At 33.9% G+C, this 20,279-nt stretch overlaps 1 protein-coding gene across 15 annotated transcripts in view; it reads right to left on the bottom strand.

Annotated features, from left to right (window-relative positions):
- LOC100644530 (dual 3',5'-cyclic-AMP and -GMP phosphodiesterase 11) overlaps nucleotides 1-20,279 on the bottom strand; it is a 146,746-nt gene that overhangs the window by 42,584 nt on the left and 83,883 nt on the right. The window lies entirely within an intron of this gene.

Below are 20,279 nucleotides of genomic sequence, written 5' to 3'. Positions count from 1 at the left end.
CGATCGCGATAATGTGTTACGAAATGGCCAAGCGTTTCCACCCTCTTTTCTCGCAGTATCTTCCTCGCCTGATTTTATACCGGTGTTTCATATATGTATGTATGTATATATCTGTATATATCTGTCATATATTTTTATGTATTGTGTGTGTGTGTGTGTGTAATCATAATATAATAATAATAATAATAATATATTTGTACCGGTCGGCTTGAACGATTTCTCGCTTGTTTAACCAATTGTCAACCGCGACATGTCAAAGATCGTTTACTTGCTACAACGTGTCAAAGGAGCGTAAAAGAGTGGAACGTGTTTGGAGGTTAGAGCAGCGACGACATAAAAAGGATGGCAGAGACGCGTACGTAACGGAGTGTTGGTTATTCGGTGCTTTTCTCGCGATTTAAACAGATCTTTGAATGTATTTCAATGATAATGAAGATTACACGTCAGATACTCGAAGCTCGATGAAATTGTATGAAACGAGCCTCTTAAAGCCTTTTATCTTAATCTCGGATCTTGCATAGCTGATTAAAATTTGTTAACGTATTTATCAACACACGTTTGTTAGCCTGACCTAAATTCGTATTTACGGTTGCTCGTAAAATGAAACGTCGACTTACGGTAGACAGTTAAAATTCTCCGGAAAATGAATACAAAAATCGCCTCGAGTAAATAGCGATGACTCAGAATTTTTCCGTAAATCGATAGCAGCGTATTTTTATAGAATAGAACTAAGAAATAAGCATTACGCGAAAGCTTTTCAAAGAATTTCAAAGTGCGCTGTCTTTCATATGACACGCGATACTTCTTCATCCCTAATGGAATACGAGTATTTAAAGGATTTCAGTGATTTACAACGAGCGTAATAAGCTCGTTCGCTAATCGAACGAAACAACGAGCCTTAGATCGTAACAGATACTCGAAGCGATACGCATTTGCGTCGACGCAAGATTTCAATCGCTCGATTTCTGAACTCCGTGTACGCTTCTTATCGTTTTACAGGCTGTTAAAGATTCTTTGTTCCATATCTTGTGGCGTTTTGTTGGGTTTTCATAATACGCGATATCTTTTAATGTTTCTCAAGGACGTAATTCAATGACTTCTTCGTCATTGTTGAAAATCTATTGACTGAAATAAATAATACTGAAAGAAAGTTTCAAATTTCTATGTCATTCTTTCCATCTCGATTATTCGAGTTTATTATTTACGTTCCCTATCATTTCCATGCTATGTTTCGTCTCGCGATGATTAACAACGAGACAATATCACGAGTATGTGTAAAGTAAACACTTGTTGCGGCATGTTCTACGATCAATCCGGAAATGATGATAAGGATACGAATTTCAAGAATATAACGATTGCGACGTTTCGTCGATGCAGACAATCATCACTTCAAATATCTGTTGTGATATTAGACTATTTTACTCTTTTGCTTAGTATTAACCGTCCTTGTGCGAAAGATCATTGAAATTCTCTAAACACCTGCTACTCAACTGGGAATAAAAACCTATAGTATACCATTTAAAAATTCGAACGTAATCTTCAGAAATTCTTCACCTGTAGAACAGCTATTATTGGAATGTTATCATGAATAAACTACCTTTATTTATGTGCTATACAATTTCTATAAATAAAGTTTCCTTACATGTAAAAAGAAGATATTTGAAGCGACTAAAGTTATTAGAATATAGTATATACGAATAAAAATAGAGAACACAAGTATTTCGTTGGCGCCAAATTGTATATATAGGAAAAATTTAATTTTCCTAATAGTTAAATGGTAATTCTACTAAAGGGGATATTTTGCACTTTTTTCGATACATGGTTACTACGAAATTAATAGTGAAAAGATCAGTAAATATCTCAATACCAGAGATTATAATATAAAACATAAAATGTTATGTTTAAAAGGCAAATCAAATTCGCAGAGTGAAATAAATGCATAGAAAATGTCGCGTTATACAAAAGATGGCGAAGAAACAATTCGAAATATCGTATCATTGGATGTTGACGAGTTTATAAATGAAAACGTTTCTCGCCAATTAATATAGAAAAGTCGTTTAAAATAGTTCGTCGACTATTAAAGAGCGAGTATTACGACAGAGTGCTCGAAAAAGATTGTTCATTTCAGAAGCAAACACACAAGGACTAGAAGTAGTTACGAGATATGTAAACGGCTATAAGAAAGATTTTATTAAAATAAAACTCAACCCATTTGAACACCATGTCCGCAATCATTTGGTAATAAACCGGATAATTTCGTTCGAGTTCGTAGCATGGACGTGTATAGTGCCCGCAATTCATATGGCTTTAAGATGCCACTAATTGAAAACCTTTTACGATATAGAATGATCTCATATGGCGTACCGTTGAACGAGTCTTATCAAACGTTATGTATAAATCAGAGATAAAGCTGATGAGAACAATGAAAGAGCGGAAACGTTTAGAATCAAACGGAGAAGCACTTGGACAACTGAAAAAAAGAACGAGAAGTTTCTTTTAATATTTCAGGAACTAATCGTGTTCGATCGTTTTATCGTATTTTCTTAAGGTGAATCTTATCTATATAACTAGAAAGCAGTGATGCAACTGTAAAACCCATGTAAGTAGACATTGCAATTTAAAAGGGAAGATATAATTCTAAAGATTCCGCTAACATATTTTTCTAATCATAATCGAAAAAGAAATATCGCTTGTTCCAATTACGTAAATCGCTGTTGATGTATATTTAGTGCAAGAATCATTCCTGTATATATATACATACTAAAATTGCTAAAAACATTTCTCTAAACACTTGATTTTGATCCTACTAGCTACGTTTGAGCAAAACTAAAATCTAAACTTTGGAAGCATAATTTAACAAATATAGAAAGCTAGCGAATAAAGCTACAAGAACGAATTAATACAAAGTTCTTTATAAAAGAATTGATAAATTTTACGACGCTACGTCTTTGCTCATTGATGCTAAAGACTATGTGACAAAACATGAACGTATTAAATCATGCACAACATACGTTATAATCTAATTCAAAATTAAGAAACGCTTCCACAATTAATTATTTATGTAATTTTAAACGCGTCTAGGAAACGTACATTTCTACAAATTTGAACATCTGTTTATGAATGTTGATTATCGCGCGCCTCTTTCGTAAACAAAAGAACGTAAAACATAAAGTCTAACCTGTCGCGTAATCATACTCGTACGTGTACTTGTTATTCCGTATTTAAACAAAAACTTAGATAATATTAAACTGTCGTAATAAACTCGTTTGAACACAATTTTTAAATTTCTTATTTCTGATTTCGTGCACACAGTTTTCATATAGCTTGCTACTTTCTTATTAAAAATGACGTAACTGTACGTCAGAGATATCTAGCTATAACTTCTAGAGAGAAAGAAGAAAACACATCCTTACGTCAGTGGCGAGCAGCAGCTATAGTTTATGAAACGACAACTCTACATTAGTAACTGCGAATGTGATAATACTCGTAATATATAGGTCTTAATGCATACGTGTCACATATACCTTACATTTTACATATTTACGATAAATTCGACAGTTTCTTTTAAAAGCATTCTAAACTTTACGATCTGGTTTCCATAGCTCGTAAAGATACAGTCATCATATAAGTTCCTCTGACTTTTTTCAATGTTGGGTAATACGTGAAAAGAGATCTAATACTGTGTATTACACGTTGCAATTGAAATAAGAGTAATGGCACGGTTCGTCTGGTTCACACTTAGTAAGCGGCTGCTGTCGGCAAGACAGTGCGTATGTTATATGGCTTGCTGTGAGAATGCTTTTTTTTTGTCTATATGTATAATCGTTGACTGTCTGACACGAGAGTTATCACAACGGCCTACCGGTGATCCGGAGCGGCGTCGTCGTCAACTTACGGAAATGTGGCGCCAAGATATTCGTTACATACATACAGGCTCTTTTCACGTAGGTATGCAACACTTACGTACTTACTTTGCCGTATTAACGTTGCATATCTTTCAACGCACATATTCTCGGTACGTAGCCGACTTCCCACCAATATAATAGTTTCTATGTACAAACGATACATTCGGGTAAACATATAAATCGTTGGTTCTATTTGTACAAGGTATCGTGTGTTTAAGATTAAGACAAAGTTTGATTTTTCCAATTCCGTGACGCGCAACACACCATGCAATAAGTCCTAGATGACTGTGTTACTAGTTTTGTTGAAATAAGTTTTCCGAAATATGGAAATTCTGTTGTAAATATTTTTAGCGAATGTTTCCACGCTTGTATGTAACGCAATCTACTAAATACTACTATAGTCTAAGTAGTGCTATATCAAGTAAAGCTCTGATCTAACTTCGACAGCATCCGTATGAGAATTACAGGCGAGGAAAGAGGAGAGAAATAAAATGGAACATTAGCTTTTGGAAATATTCAAAATAGAATTACAGAAAATTCGAAATGAACTTCTTAAAAGATGTATCTTTTATTTATTTTAACGATGATATCCGAAAAGTGTATTATTTAACGAAGAATATTATAATATGTCGAGAAATGTTTAAGTGTTCGAACAATGGAAGAAAGGATTTTTATGCTTTTCTGTACTCCTTCCATCGACATAACATACGCATACTATGATATCGGCAAAGCATCTATAATGTTTATTGAACTATAATTTTCTAATACATTATATCCTGCTGTCATTAAACAACACAGCTGTGTTACATAATTATGTAAATATGTTATATGTGCGTGAAAAATATTCTTGTAAACACGGCTCTAGAATATGACTGCCAATGCGAAATGGAAAGTTATGATAGATAAAATAAAGAGAGCTTAGCAAGAAACTAAGAAGTAGCAGGAAAATATTTTCTCGGAAGTAAACGTAACAAATTTCTGTTTACTGTGCCATACACATTACACGAGTATACGTATGTGTACGAAGGTGTATCGCGGCGATTTACAAGTTGAATCCATTGGTAGAAGAGTCGTTGTAGTCGAGGAAATACGTGGCCGCATTGGTGCACGTAGCGATGGAATTTTCATTCAAGCTAACAATTAGTATTCTAAATGTTCTTAGCATGGACTTTCAACGCACGTCATTCAGATTCCTACTAAACTCACAATCAGCACTTATCAAATCACAGTTATAGCATATGCGGAATAACAAGTTCGCCTTTGAGTTTTCGAGGTTCTTTGACGAACATAAGTCGCATAAAATACAACTAAAGTAGTAACTGATATAAAGAGAAATATAAAGAGAAAATAGTAACTTGATATCGATTTACGAGAAAGATACTTAACGTAAGGACGTAACAAACTTAAACGACAATTTAAGTTTCAATAAAATCGTTTTTAACGATTCGGAGCCTGATACTTTTGAATAATTACGCGGTATTATCTTTCTCTTTTCGCAGAGAAACTCGCAGAGATAAATGTGTGGAAATACGAAGTTCGATATTATAATTTCGTTCGACAAATCGTTTATTTTCGAAAATTTTTGATACGCGTCAGAGGACGTGGAACTTCCATGCACGAACAAGTACAAGTACAGAAATTGTAATTACCGAACGACGAATGTGCACGGCACAACAGTCAGTGATAGTTAACGCCGACAGGCAGACGTTTTGCGACATCGCAGTATCATTATCGAATATCGGCTTGCATTTCGTGATTTATGCGATAATTCGACTGCCCCGTGATTTACAGATTTAATATATTACGATCGGTTTCGAATTCGATTTCTCCAGCTCTTCTCGACTAAATTAAAATATCAAACCGGCGAGTAATAAACCACAAAACCGTAAGTAATTTCACGAGTCAGTGAGTGCAGGTCGCTTTTCAAACATGACAATACTCAAGAAACTTAATAGTAAATGTAGAAAATGGTATATTTACATTTGGGAAAAGAAGAAAAGAATGTATACTCTATCGCGTTTGACGCGCAGGAAGTGCACGTTACGTGTTAAAAAGTTGAAACAAATTGCTCGATCATTTCCTCTTAAATGGAGCTTCCTAAGCTGAAAGTTTCTCTGAATCATGTATTTGGATTTTATACGCGCAATCAAAGTGTTATCGGATCTAAATAGAACCGATAGATATAAAACTATAGAAATAACATAAAACAAAATTATAAACCATTTGCCAATATTAACAAGAACACGATTATTATCTGGATTGCTTCTCACTGAGCTGGCAATGAAGAAGCGCGTATTACCATAAAAGAACAGTAATGCTTCCTTCAGTCGAAACACTAACTTTAATCTCGTATCAAGATCCTAGTATAACTACATAAATATTATTGCAAAAGAAGAATAAAAAGATGTAGAATGAATGACTAAGCCATATCCATAAACAAACTTCATAATGCAGAACTTTTATCAACCAAATATCCTGCTGTATTATGAATAATATTAAAATTATACGTGAATATACAAAATGGAATCATCTTGTTGTAATTATCGCTATAATCAGAAACAGTCAATCATTCGCTATATGTATGCGAGATCATCGTAAGAAAAAGGTAAACTAAAAGATACGTTGGAACCTGTAGATTGAAATCCAACTTCATCAACATAATCGAAACACGAATCGGTCGAAAAGCGGAAAGTTTTAGACAAAATAATTTTTGCTGAGAACTTGCCATATGCCAATTACTAGCAAATTTTATGCGTATCTACTTTAAACCATTGATTTATCAATTTCTGTTTTCATGTAACGAATCAATTATATTAATAGCATTTGAGATATTCGAATTCGTATGTTCTTGCCTCTTGTCCACTGTCACCGTCTCGATAATGGAAAATCGATAATCGAAAACAGAGGCTATAGAAATGTAATTAATAATTCGGCTTCTCTATCGCACAAAATATTTGTTTTCAAAATAAAGAATCTCGAACTTAGGAAACAATGAAATTGGCGCTTGAATTAAACCATAGTTGACAATGGAAAAAATAAAAAATCGACAAGGATAATATAATACGTTGCTCTTGTTTCAGTCAGCTCCGTTAATTTCAACAAAGCTCTGGCATTAAAACTTACAACGAACGAGTAATGGAACGAGTAAGAAGAACAGCTAACTAACCTTGTTTCGAACTCGCCTGTATATTATACATATTCAAATTCGATCGCTACGTAACGTATGGACCGAAAGCACATGTGTCGAACAATTTTGGACGTTAGCATGACATTTTTACCGAGTACGTAATTTCATATTAGGAAAAGAGACGAGAAAGAACAATAGGAATAAATCTAACCTTTATAAACGCGTTATGCAAATTGTTACCGAGTTGAAACGAAGAAAAGGAATTTTCCAACGCGCGTTGAATTTTGAGCGTGGCGTAACGTTGAACCGAAGCATCTGCCGTTTCAATTCCACGCCGACGTACCGTCTGGCTTGACGGTATCGACAAGAGAAAAATAAACGCGTTCACGTAGTGCGGACGAAGCGAGCAAGAATCGTAGTGGTTCGTCGTCGAGGTCCACTTTCGGTATGCAAGAGGAGAACGCGGCACGACGCGTGTCTATATTAAACTCGCTCGAAAGTCGTGTGCGTGCGTAAGCTCTCGGTAAGCCCGCAAGCACAACCAGCCTTTCCCGTTTAACCCGAATCAACCATATTCTTAATGGCAATGCTCGATTTGATATCCCTCGTTCGATTCTAATTTCCCTTTTCACCATTCGTGTTCTCTTTACGAGTGAAAATTTGAAAACTAAACATTCAAACATTGTGTTAGATTTACGAGAAAAGAATATGACTACCGCGATAATACATCGACCTCCGAAATCAACGAACGAACGGTTCAGATTGCGCAACGAAATGGCATTGGTAATGTTCGGGAAGATTTGACCTCGTCGCTCGAATTTTCTCTTCATTGGCATTTCTTGGAAGATCGATATGTGCAAATAACGTCAATCGATTCCGCGCAATGACGATATGGATTTGGGTAACCTGAGAAACGAAACAAGTCTGTGGCGATTTCTTTAATTCACAAAAAATCCGACGTAGTGGACGGAACATTGGATTTCATTGATTTGTAATTTGCAAGAAAATTCGATTAGAGGGGACGAGCGGATCATCGAAACAGCAGCTACGAAATCAAGCTTCAAATTCGATTTCGTTTCATTCATTTTATCGGCCGTGTCTTTCATCGATTGTTCTTCAATTTCGTATCAACTAACAAACGCAGGCCGATCTACGTGTTCAGAATTTTTAGCCTACAATTTCTACGGATGACTCACAACTTGGAATCACAAACTAGTTAGTTGGAAAGCTTCCAATTTATTAGGGACACCTCTTCGGGAAAATTAAAAATATACGACAAAGAAAACATTAAGATAAAACGTTCATCGCCAGTCAATTCTTAACTATGCTTATATTTTATTCTTCGTTCTAACGACTTTCCTCTGTTCCATAATTATCCTGCATCAGTCAACGTTTGTTTTTAATTAAAATTATATTCCTTATAATTTATATACGTAGTATCCTAAAAGAATCATTTTTCAATTGTAACGAAAATACAAGAAGACGAATTTTAATTAATATACGAGCATAAGACATTTGCGTATCTCAAAATTTATTGAAACGGTCTTTGTGCTAGAGTAAATGTAAAATGAAAGGGACACATATTGAACAAGAAGACACTACAATTATCTGAAACATGACAGATCTTCCCATGGAAAAGATATATTCGTAGCTCCATTAATACACATTCATACGTAGCTTCCAGCTGCTACCATTTCGTGCAAGATAGCGATAGGGGATTACGTTTTTTAGCTTCGAGGTAAGTTTTTAGTATTTTCTATAACTTTTTTCTAAGTACTTCTACCATTGGCTAATTTCTCTATTTCTCACTTGTTCTCCCAGATATTTTTTCGAGAAATTTGCGAAGGAGACAGTATACGGATTTTTCCAAAAACAGAAAACGAGATAACCAAATCTTTAATTTGTTGTTATATTTATGAATAAATACCTCTTAGTAATTGTCCTCTACAAAACAATACAGTACTTGCAAGGAAAGATATTTAAAAAGCGTTGAAGATTGATATTAGTAGAAAAAGTAACAAATGGGCACATTACAAATGGAAATAATATAATATAAGAGCGTGTCTGACCTTTTTTGCTCAGTATGCCATTAGCCAACTCAGTTACAAACGTTGAGATTATGTGATTAACTAAATTTGAATACCACTTTTTTAGTCTCGTTGTCAATTGAGATATTTTGTCCTTTGTTTTCGAATCACAGGATTATTTTTCATTTTTTAAGTATTCTATAAGTATAATAATATTACGATAACCTATAGAAAGAAATAATATTAATATTACTACATTTTCATACATTACCTCGTAAGTTAATTCATTTAAACGAAAAAAAATACAGGATAATATTGCAAAAATATTAATTAATATTTAATTAACGACGGGATTTCATGTTTATTTTAAAGGAGTAAAGCTGTAAAATAATGTCCAATATTATCTGCAATATGTAGAATGACATTTCATAAATTATCTTCGCTACCATGTTCTACAGCTGAAAATGACACGAAGATAAATGATTTTGCATAAAGAAAAGATCATAAATTGCTTGAAAAATTCATTAGGAGCCAGAAAAATGGCATCACTGTCTATCATATACAGAGAAGATAAAGATAAACGCTCTTATCATAATTTTCTGTGTTTTTCAGGTATTTTGAGGAGTACCTATAAACAACAAAAACAAAAATCAAACATAACTAAACGATGGCTTTTTATGCATCATGTACCAATGTAATTGTTGGCATGTATCAAATAAATTCAATAAATTCGGTATTGATCGTAGGATTGTATCGACACACACGAATAACACTTGGAAATGCAAAAACGTACATACATATACGTATATCTATGTAATATAACATCAACTGAATTTATTCAATAAGCCAATTTGTTACCCAATATATACTTGACTCGGCAAATCGATATGAAAAAAGGAATGCCATTTTTCTATGTATATCCTATCCCGTGTTACGTTAGAAAAATCCATAATTACCTTAGCTTTCTTTTTTCTCCTGTTCTCTTCACGGTCTATATTTTTTATCATAATCTTTTAATAAAACTTTTATGGTCCTGCGTTTACACAACATTTTCATCTTACTCTTACCTATGGTACGTATTTAGCAGAGTATGTAGAGAAACGTCGCGTGATATCCTGTATAATACGCTTATATATTAATAAAAGCTGTTCATTCTGCTTGCATCTTAGCAGCAATGAAAAAGTTGCTGCTTTTCTGTAACTCGTGCACAGCTAAAAACATTAACGTGTGTAGTTTTTAGAAATACGCAGAATGCTAGCCAAGTTAAACTTTGGAGGTTCTAATTAAAGAACTTTTCCAACTTAGCATCTCATGCCATGGCATGGTATATAGGAACACACGTGACCAACGTAAACTTTTTATCTATCTTTTGTTTTAATAACGAGATAAAAGACAAAAATAAGAAGGTCGTGTTGAATCTGTTGATTTCTTCCTGAACTTCTTTTTATCTCCTACAACGACACAAAGGGAGTGGAGACCACGGAGGCACATCCACGTAAGCATGGACTTGCCTCATGGAGAATACTAATCTATACGGCATATTACGTATGTATAATACCTTAATAACGAAGGAAAATGAGATTCATAAGAATTACTCAAATTTGTATTACGACTACTAACTAAGATCTATGCACGTTTTAATGAAATACTTATTTTTGTAATCGTTAATAATTATACTCGTTAGATAAATTGCTATGTAAATTTGACCATACTCGCAATAATTTTCAAGGTCATGTAAATTTTCCTACAATATTTTGTACAAAAATTATGCATGTACATGCGATATCAAGGTAACTTCGAATTGTTTAACAAGTAATAACTGAAGCGCGAATTTTTATGTAAATTTATGTTTTTGAGAATGTAATGAAATAGACAGAATCTCCGTAGAATATTGTTTGACCTATTAAATAATACAGGAAACGTTACACTTTCGATATATTACATATCGTTTCATATTATCTACATTCTGTGCAATGTTACACTTTCAAATTTCTTACAAGCGCATAAGAATCCGCAGTCTAGTAATAATTCTTTTACGTTATTGCACACAGGTAATATGTATATATGGATATTTAAAAACGTTAACTAACAAATTATTTATATAAAATAAAAAATTTGTTTCTTTCTCTCACAGTATCATATATCTCTATAGCATCCGACATTTCTAGGTACAGATTTTTTTGTAGAATGCACATTGCAGAATTTAATGGCTCATAAAGAAAGAAAAGTTTATGACAAACGTACGTAAAAGTATATCTAGGAACTAGAAAGCCAAACGCGATAACGACAATACGTGCCTCAAAGTTCTTCAGATTTAACTATAAAATATAGTAAGCAGAATTCTGCTACGACTCTAGATCATATCTTGGTACAAAAATCTTCTATCAGGACCATTATTCTTTTCAATGTTACCATTGTGGACGAAGAGAGCCACATTTGCAAAAATTAGTTCCAATTAGTATTCTATTCAATCGTGCTGTTTATATCCAAGGTAAATCTTGGAAAATAATCGAATATACGAAAGTCTCAACAAATTATTAACGTCACTCTCTATCTTCAAGTACGTTTCTACATGAAATCAACAAAGTCATGCAAGTACTTGTACGATCGTGTAACAAATGCTGTGCTTTGTAATTAAATGCGTTATAATAAGGCGCAAAAATAAATAATCGTGCTATAACAAAACAATTAAATGTAAATCTATTTTATCAATTTATCTAAAAAAAGAAAATATATATTTGTCATTGAAGACTGCAAGCAGTTACATCCGAATACATAGCGCAACCCGACTTGTTAAATAATCAAAAATAAACCGATTATAACATATAAAGTTGCAACTAACTTCAACAAACGGAGATATTTTCAAATATTTTCAAAGATACCCGATTCGCTAACGGACTCTAAAAGAAGAATACCACCTGCATATGTAAATGGAAAATTTATATACGGATAAAGAGCTTAAATGCTTTAAGGTACCAGTGCATCGTGTACATGCTATTTTACATTTAAATTTAAAAGAGCGTGGGTTTGTTATACCATCCGATCGGGCTTGTAACCTTTGGGTATTACGTTTTCTCGGAAATATTTCTGGGGATTGAGAAGAAAATAAACTTGGAAAATATTTTAGACAACGTATCATAATATAAATACATTTATACGTCTGTGCAAACGAATACAAAACATTTTAACTCTAAGGGATTTACTTGCTCCTAAATTATCGCTTGCTGAACTGTTTGATTCTTACTTCCATTCAACTTTTCGACGTTATCAAGAAACATAACAATCCTCTAACATTTACCGTGATCCGTGGCTCAAGTTTATTCATTCAATAAAGTGTAATAATCCTTTGAAAAATTATTTCTTCTTTTATTATCGCATTTGTATGTATGCGCCTTGATTTTATTCGTTGCATAAGATGTGATAATTCTTTGGAAAATAATTTCTTTTCTTTACAATTATCATTGTCGTCATTTTGTATTATTTCCTAGAATAATTGTGATCGATGGTAACAGCACTATTTTCGATAATAATTTATCTTGTCGTTATCAAGAAATTTCCTGTCGTTCACGCTGCACTCGATTATGTGTAACAAACAAATGAAGGTGAATAAGATGTTATTTCTATAACATTTTCCTACTCATAGTTCACAGTGATTAGGCGATTGTGGCGAACATTTTATACCAATAACGACGTTTATTTCTTCATTGCCTAAAGTAATCGTCGCCATATCATAACGCTGATTCCAAGAAACAAGAAATCCTTGTTTGTGTATTCAGTATGATTTTAGGTAACGTGGCCATTCGCGAACATCAATAGATTTAACAGTTCTTCAAGCATCTAACAGCTTTCTCTATTCCTATAATACTTCTTCCAAACAAAAATTCATGGTGAATACAAAATGTTCCAGTATTTTTTCCTGAGCAAACCCTTTTTGTTATGTTTAATTAGATGTAGATGTTTTATTAAAAAGTTAAAAAAAGAAAGAAAGAAAAGGAAAGGAAACATTGATACTTGATAGGTTTATTTTGACAGTGCTGTACGTTAAGTTCATTTTCCTTTGTTTTGAAATGTTGAAGTGTTTGCGTTTCCATCGATTGAAAAATCCTGATAAAGTTTACCTACAATTAGTTTATCCACGTCTCTGTGTGTTTAAACAATTGAAATACAACGTCATATGAATTGTTGCTAGACGATAACAAATTGGAATATAATAATATTGAAAAGACTAAATTCGATTAAGTTTGCAAGCCATGATTGTTTAAAGCATTATAAAAACATTTCTTTTCTTATTTTATAAGATTACAAGCTGTACGTATCCCACAATAAAAAATACAAAGAGCATCTGCTACCAACGTTTTTCCTTCTATAGAAAAAACGCATTAATATAATTTTTTTTTTTTTTTTTTGAAAATGTAAATTAAAAATTCCCGATAAAAGGCCAAATGACATAAATAACGACTTACTTAATTCAGGCGATAGCACTACTTTTACTTTGGATTATTTTTTGTAAGAATACTGAACGATTACGTATGATTAAGTTTTATCCAAGAGTGTATAAGTAGACGATAAAATTGTTCGGGGAAATCATTAAAATTCATCGAATTTCTTGCTCGTAAACGAATCGAAAATGAACGTGCGAAAATTCTATTACACAGAAAATATTATTTGCCGAATTTATATCAACGAACGAATGGCAAACAAACGAAATTGAAATTGTGCTTCGACTGTCACAAACTTCCGGTTTTGCTTTCGACCCGTCTAGCCAACTGTGTTGGCCTAGAGCAAATATTTTCGCCACAAAATGATAAACGATGAAGCATCTTTTTCGCGTTGGTGTCCAAAAAATGTCAACCTTTCCGACAGGTAGAACCGCAAGCAGAAATCATACTGTTCCCTGCTAAGTTTTATCGAGGTAAAAAAAAAAAAAAAAGAATAAATGATGAGAGCTGTATTTAGGGTACAGACATTCTAGGGCAACGAATTCAGAAAAAGTCGAAGTAATTGCAGCGATGCGAGTATCCAATTACGATTTCATTTCAAGAGAGTACTGTTGCTCGAAACCCGTTCAAAATTATTCAAGCACGTTCTTGTTATCCTTTTCTAGTCTCAAGTTGTATCGCCACGTACAACGCTACAATTTTAATTAACTAATTGTAAGGTAGTAACGCATAGTACTTTCGATGTTGCTCATACGTAATTATGCACGTTTACTTAAATTATAACGCGCGCGCGCGTATATACAATATTACTAAATATTATAAATATTTATTAAAGAAATATTTGTATAAAATAAATATGCATACAGTACGCGAAACAACACTTTTGATGAAAAAAGATACAATCTTGTTATTTTATGAATGAATTTAAGAAGAATGGATGCAATTTTAATTTCGTTACATTAATACGTTCGTTCTCGAAAAATGTGTGAAACAACAGTTATTCATTACGTAAAACAAGATATTGGTTAATTTAAAAGTATTAAATGTTGGTCCCTCGATAAAGGAAATTCTTCTTCTTTAAATAAAATAATTTGAAGCGTCCTATTACTCTGCTTTCAGTAATTCACGAAACTGATCACTCTTTTTGGTTTGATCTGGTTTCCTTCCTTGACAATTTCATACGCGTTCTATGACAATTAAGGTACGGCTTTGTTTATTGCGAGAGTTCTAAGAAATTGATGAACTAAAGAAGAATAACAAGTAAACATTTGTACAAAGTTTTTGAACTTGTTATAGCTATTACTCATTGCATCATTTTCTTAAAAACACCTGGGATATTGTTGTCTCAATTAATTATTTACAGGCTCCTCTGCAAACTTTTGTGTCTTAGTTGTGTCTTGTAGGTTTGCATATGTTACCAAAGGTGATCGAACGTATTGTTAGAAATTTTCATCGCAATCTAATCGAGTAAAATGTTATCTTTACTTCGGATTACTCGAATATTGGTTACAAGATACTAGGTAATATTACGTAAATGTGAGAGGCGCGCGTATTATACTCCTGTTAAAAATTACATCATTCGAAAATGTTATCTTTCAAATTTATGTAGCCTCTTCATTTTTTGTTTTTTTTTTTTTTTTGTTTATAGATAACGAACGTAAGTCAGTTATTCCCTACCTATTCATTTTATCACATATAACTAGCACGATTTTATAGGCCTATAAATAATACTTCATTTATCGTAAATCTGACATTTATTGCAGCATTATATATGTACTACGTATAAGACACCTGTTCTCTGATGAATTCGTCTTTGATAAAAGACATACTATATCGGGGATTTAGATATCGTTCGCTAAAATAAAGAAAGACTTACTTCTCCTATGAAAGACGATAAGTATGTGTATAATATTATAGGGTGACTTGTTTTACTAAATTCGTTTTAAATTTCAAATTGTATCGAAGATAGATATTTAATCATATCAGGCGCTAAAAAAGAAACGATATTGGAAAAACTACAGTACTAACTAACGCAATATTCTTCTAATTAATAATAAATGTAAGATAAGCAAGAGTAAGACGGAAGGCGATCATCTTAAACTGTAAAATATAGTCTGTAACGTAATGTGTGTAATAATGTGTGTCATGTAAAATGTTAAAAATGTAACCAGCATCCACATACATAGAACTGTTGAAAGTTACTTTCTTATCGTATCTCTGTTAATTTTGCTTCAACTATTTGTCTCTCAAAATGTGCCTCTCAAATGTGTTCTTAAGCATCGCATCACAATATCTATGCAAGCAGCGATATCTTAAAACGTAATTAGTAATTACATATGTATCTCGCAAAGCATTGTTATTTAGAATCTTTTCATTCTGCAAAATCATATAAAGATCGAAATCATGAAATCAAAGTCGAGACAATGAAACTCTTTCTAATATTTCAATAACCACTCCGACAAACTTTCCCTAATGTACACACATCGTGCAAAAGGTGTACGAATCAGAATTATCCCATACGTCGTTCCATTGATTGAAACAACAATCGAATGCTTTTTATTTGCCAACTTATTTACCAAGTTTTACGATTGTTAGGGGAAAAAATCCTTTCTCGATACGTTATTGACGCGTGATACTTTGCATATCGTACGGTTGAAACAACGTTGAAACGAACAATAACGTTGATCGACACAATGATGATTAAGCCATTGATAGGGGTAAACAAGAGATTTAGCAAAAGTGTATCGAGAAAGCAAATCGAATTTTCTATAATTTCGAGTGACAATATCGTTATTCCGACCGAACATCCGTATCAAGAAAGCAACACGCCTAGTCACGCGATTTCATTTTCTTCGAATCGAACGACCGAGCTATCGACGGGGCTGCTACAGCAAGAAAAAATTAGTCGCAGGTAGTGAACGCGGTGGTAAAATTCGCGTCCACTGCGAAGATACGCGAATATGAGATTTATTCGGTGACACGAATCGCGATAGGGGAGCGAGTTATCGTAAAGAGGCTATGGGTTTTCGCGATACCTTCTAGTAACCTGTCGAGCTATTACGCTATTACGACCTGGGGGCCACTAATGGGGCCCATGCTGTGCACGAAGGAATCACGTTACGCACGCATGCAGCTACGGTCAGCCGTGTGCACGCGTCTCTCCGCGCTCTGCGTAGAGCGTACAGCGTGTAGAGTAGAGCATAGAGGAGCACAGAGGAACGCGTGGCTATGCCATGCACCGCAGTTCGACTCACGGCTACGTTTATTGCAGCCTGCACACAGCCAGCCACCGGTGCAGCGTTCCGCGGGGAACAAACGTCTACACGAAATACAATACTTTCGTACGTGCCATTCGAGCAAGCCTCTGCATTTACAGCAGTTCATGATACGCCTTCGTTCCTACCAAATACACCAAACTTTTCCATCGAGACGATACTATATACACGTCCGAGTCGACGCGACACGCTGACGTTCCTTTCTTTTTCTACTATGTAATAGAAACGCTCGCTGCTCTTCTACGAGCGGATCTAATTTATTACCCGTGCGATTGCACCGAGCTATTGATAACGGAGCTGCGACAACTACGTCGCACTACGTACACGTTCGTTCATGCTTCTTATCTATCGGCCACGCATTCGTCTCAACTGACTTTTTTCCTGACACGTTCCTTTCGCTGCCAATGATTAAAGAACACGTTTTGTCTCGCGCGACTCATTTACATTTTTTTTCTCTCTGCGTAGCGCCAGTCAAAGAAACCAATCTACGTATATACCAGGCACTCGTAAGTATCTAGACGCTTTCTCTTTCTTTCTCTCTCTCTCTCTCTCTCTCTCTCTCCCTCTCTATCTATCACTCATTGATTTTTATACAGAAACAGTATTTAAGACAAGTATTACAAACTAACGACGAGCTAACAATTAAAAGTAATATTTATTAGAAACGAATGATTTATTATAAGAAATTTATTAATATTATTAGAAATGAATAAAAATTTTTCGTCCTTACCCCATAAATTTAACCACCATAGTATTCCTAGCAGTTTATAAAAATCTCTTCGTCTGATCCATAATTTAAGAATTAAATAGGCCGATGATAAAATATCGCAACACCTTTATAAGTTTCATCATACAAGTTCTAATCTTTCCATTGCAAATGGATGAACGATTTACATGTAAAAAATCAAACTCGTAGTAATGTTATGCTACGTGCGATGATGATAGTATCGATTAGATAATTAAATCATTAACGGTACTGTCACTTGTAATTTACATTGTGTTTTGTCAAACACAAACAAATGCTTGGATACTTTTAAACGTTAGCTCAACAACGGACATAACACTTTTGGACAGGAAGACTGCTTCGCACGAGTATTAATCTATACGATATCTTACACACGCACACAACTTCGTGTACACGTACGTGTACGTACGTGAGCAGATGGTGAGCGGAAACAAAGAAATTAGTACATCCGTGAAAAGAAGAACACCATTTCTCGGTCAAATATTTTGAAAAGAAAAGTTTGTCCAACGACGTTCAGTTAATGAATTGTTGATAGACTCAAATATTGAACATTAATTATATAGAACGCGGTCGAATAATGTTTGACGTGAGATAATTTCTTATGAGAAAGTAAGAAAAATATGGAACACAGAATAATAATACAGAACAGAGAATATAATTATCTCGTCCGATGCATAATTTTCGAGAAAATCGAGTTTGAAAATTTATCAAGTGTACTCGAATCTGGCTAATTCTACATTGGACAGGAGTAAATAAATAATCGACAGCGGGTTAGTCTACGTAAGAAAATAAGTAGAAATTGTAAAATGAAATATTTTCACAAGACGCTCCGTTTCCGAGAAAAATAAATTTGAAAATTTATCATACATGTGTAACAGACCGATTCTTAACTAAACACGTTCAAACTCTGTTTTCTTCGCGATAAAGCCGTAAATAGAAGTATTTTGTTCCACACTCTTTACTTGTTCTTGGCTGTAGAATTTATTTCTTCCATTACTTATTTCTGTCCAGCCTGGAATTACCCAGGTTCAAGTATATTTGACAAATTTTCAAGCTCGGTTTTCTCCAAAACAAAGAATTTTATTCTACATTCTCGTCTTATTTTTTCATAAGAAATCACATCATGCCTGTCTACAATGCGATTAGTTATATATATAACGTTATTTTTGCCGAGTTCCGACCGGGGCTTCTTTAAATTCATTCATAATTAATTTTGACTGAAGAGAAGTAAAGATGGTCAAAACTTTTACCATCGTTACGGTTTGCATAGCTAAATATATTTGAAAATGTAAAAAATATAGATGAATTGAGCGTACCGTATTTTCATATAGCAAGAATTCGTAGCAAATTTAACTTGGAAAATAAATCTTAGCAAGATATACTCGTGCAAACTCATGTCGAATTAAAATCGATTTATATTATCCGTCCAAACGTGAGACAGTAAAGACACGATTCAAATCATCAAATATTATGCAATTTAATGTAACAATTTCAGCACAGCAATCAGTTTGAACACATTGTATTTCGGACATGCATTTATTATATTTCTAGATAAGAATGTTTCGTCCGCGACGTCAACGAACAATAATTATTTCCGTATAGACAATACTTGACCTCGTAACAAGTAATTTTGTTCTTTCGTGAAATTTTCTACTTTTTCGGAAGGAAACGACGAGATCATATGTATCGTGAAATTTTCGCTCGCAAATATCGTGAAAATCTTTTCTAATAGATACTAATGGAAACCTTTTAGTTCTTTAAACACTGTCTAATACAATGAATTCTTCTCTGTTTGCAAAACGACGTGTATGTTCTTTTACCTTCCTTTCTTTTTCCTCTCTAATAATAATGCTATATAGAAGGGGCCTTTTACAAACAAATACGAAAACATTATCAACTGACAGTCACTATACATGATGGAGAAATATTATTCTTATATCTAACGCTGTCGGGCATTAACTGATACTATAAACACTGTCTTTGAACTTGAACGGAAGCATCTCGCTATCGTCTCGTGCCTGAACAGGTGCTGTACACCAACTTTTATAATCGTAGTACAAGCGAAGTATGAGACTCAAAATGCGCAAAATGTACAACTACAATAGTCATTCCAATACGAAAAAATGATTGGACAATGTGGTATAACATTGATAAAAACGTATTATAGTCGATATAGAATAGCCGGAGACATCATCGTCTCGGTTACTTTCGACAGCTGTTTGTTGTCCGTAACTTCGAGTGCGTTTATCATCGTTCGATTTAGACCCTATGGGTATTGTACATTTGTGTCTCGTATGTACCTGAGCAAAACAAAACACGTATCGAGTTAGCAAAAATTTGTCGTACCGTGAATCTAAATTTCTCGTCGTATCTTCCTCTACGAGAAGATCGCAAACGTTATTCGAAAAACGCTTTTGACTTTCCTCTCGTTTTTCGTTCAAGACGTGTTACGAGTTCGTTACGATTAAAATCCGAGGTTCTAAAAATAAAAGAGGTAACAAAGAAAGCCGAAATTCGTCGAGAAACTTTCATTCACCGGGAATTGGTTTTAAAGTAGTTAACCCTTTGAGAGTTAGTGGTTTCAGTCCCGCAATTTCGTCTTATTTCTTTCAGCGATTCTCCGTATTTAAAACAAAATTACTTCCAGCTCTTTGCTTCTAAAACTTTTTTCTGCACAGTCTCTAGCAATTACTTTGATACTTTGCAATATTACTGTCCTTTCCGGTTTTCATTATTCTCATCTGCGCTATGTTCTTCCTTT

Source organism: Bombus terrestris, chromosome 10, assembly GCF_910591885.1.
Source record: "Bombus terrestris chromosome 10, iyBomTerr1.2, whole genome shotgun sequence".
NCBI classification, from domain to species: domain Eukaryota; kingdom Metazoa; phylum Arthropoda; class Insecta; order Hymenoptera; family Apidae; genus Bombus; species Bombus terrestris.
This window is presented reverse-complemented; position numbering and strand designations above follow the sequence as displayed.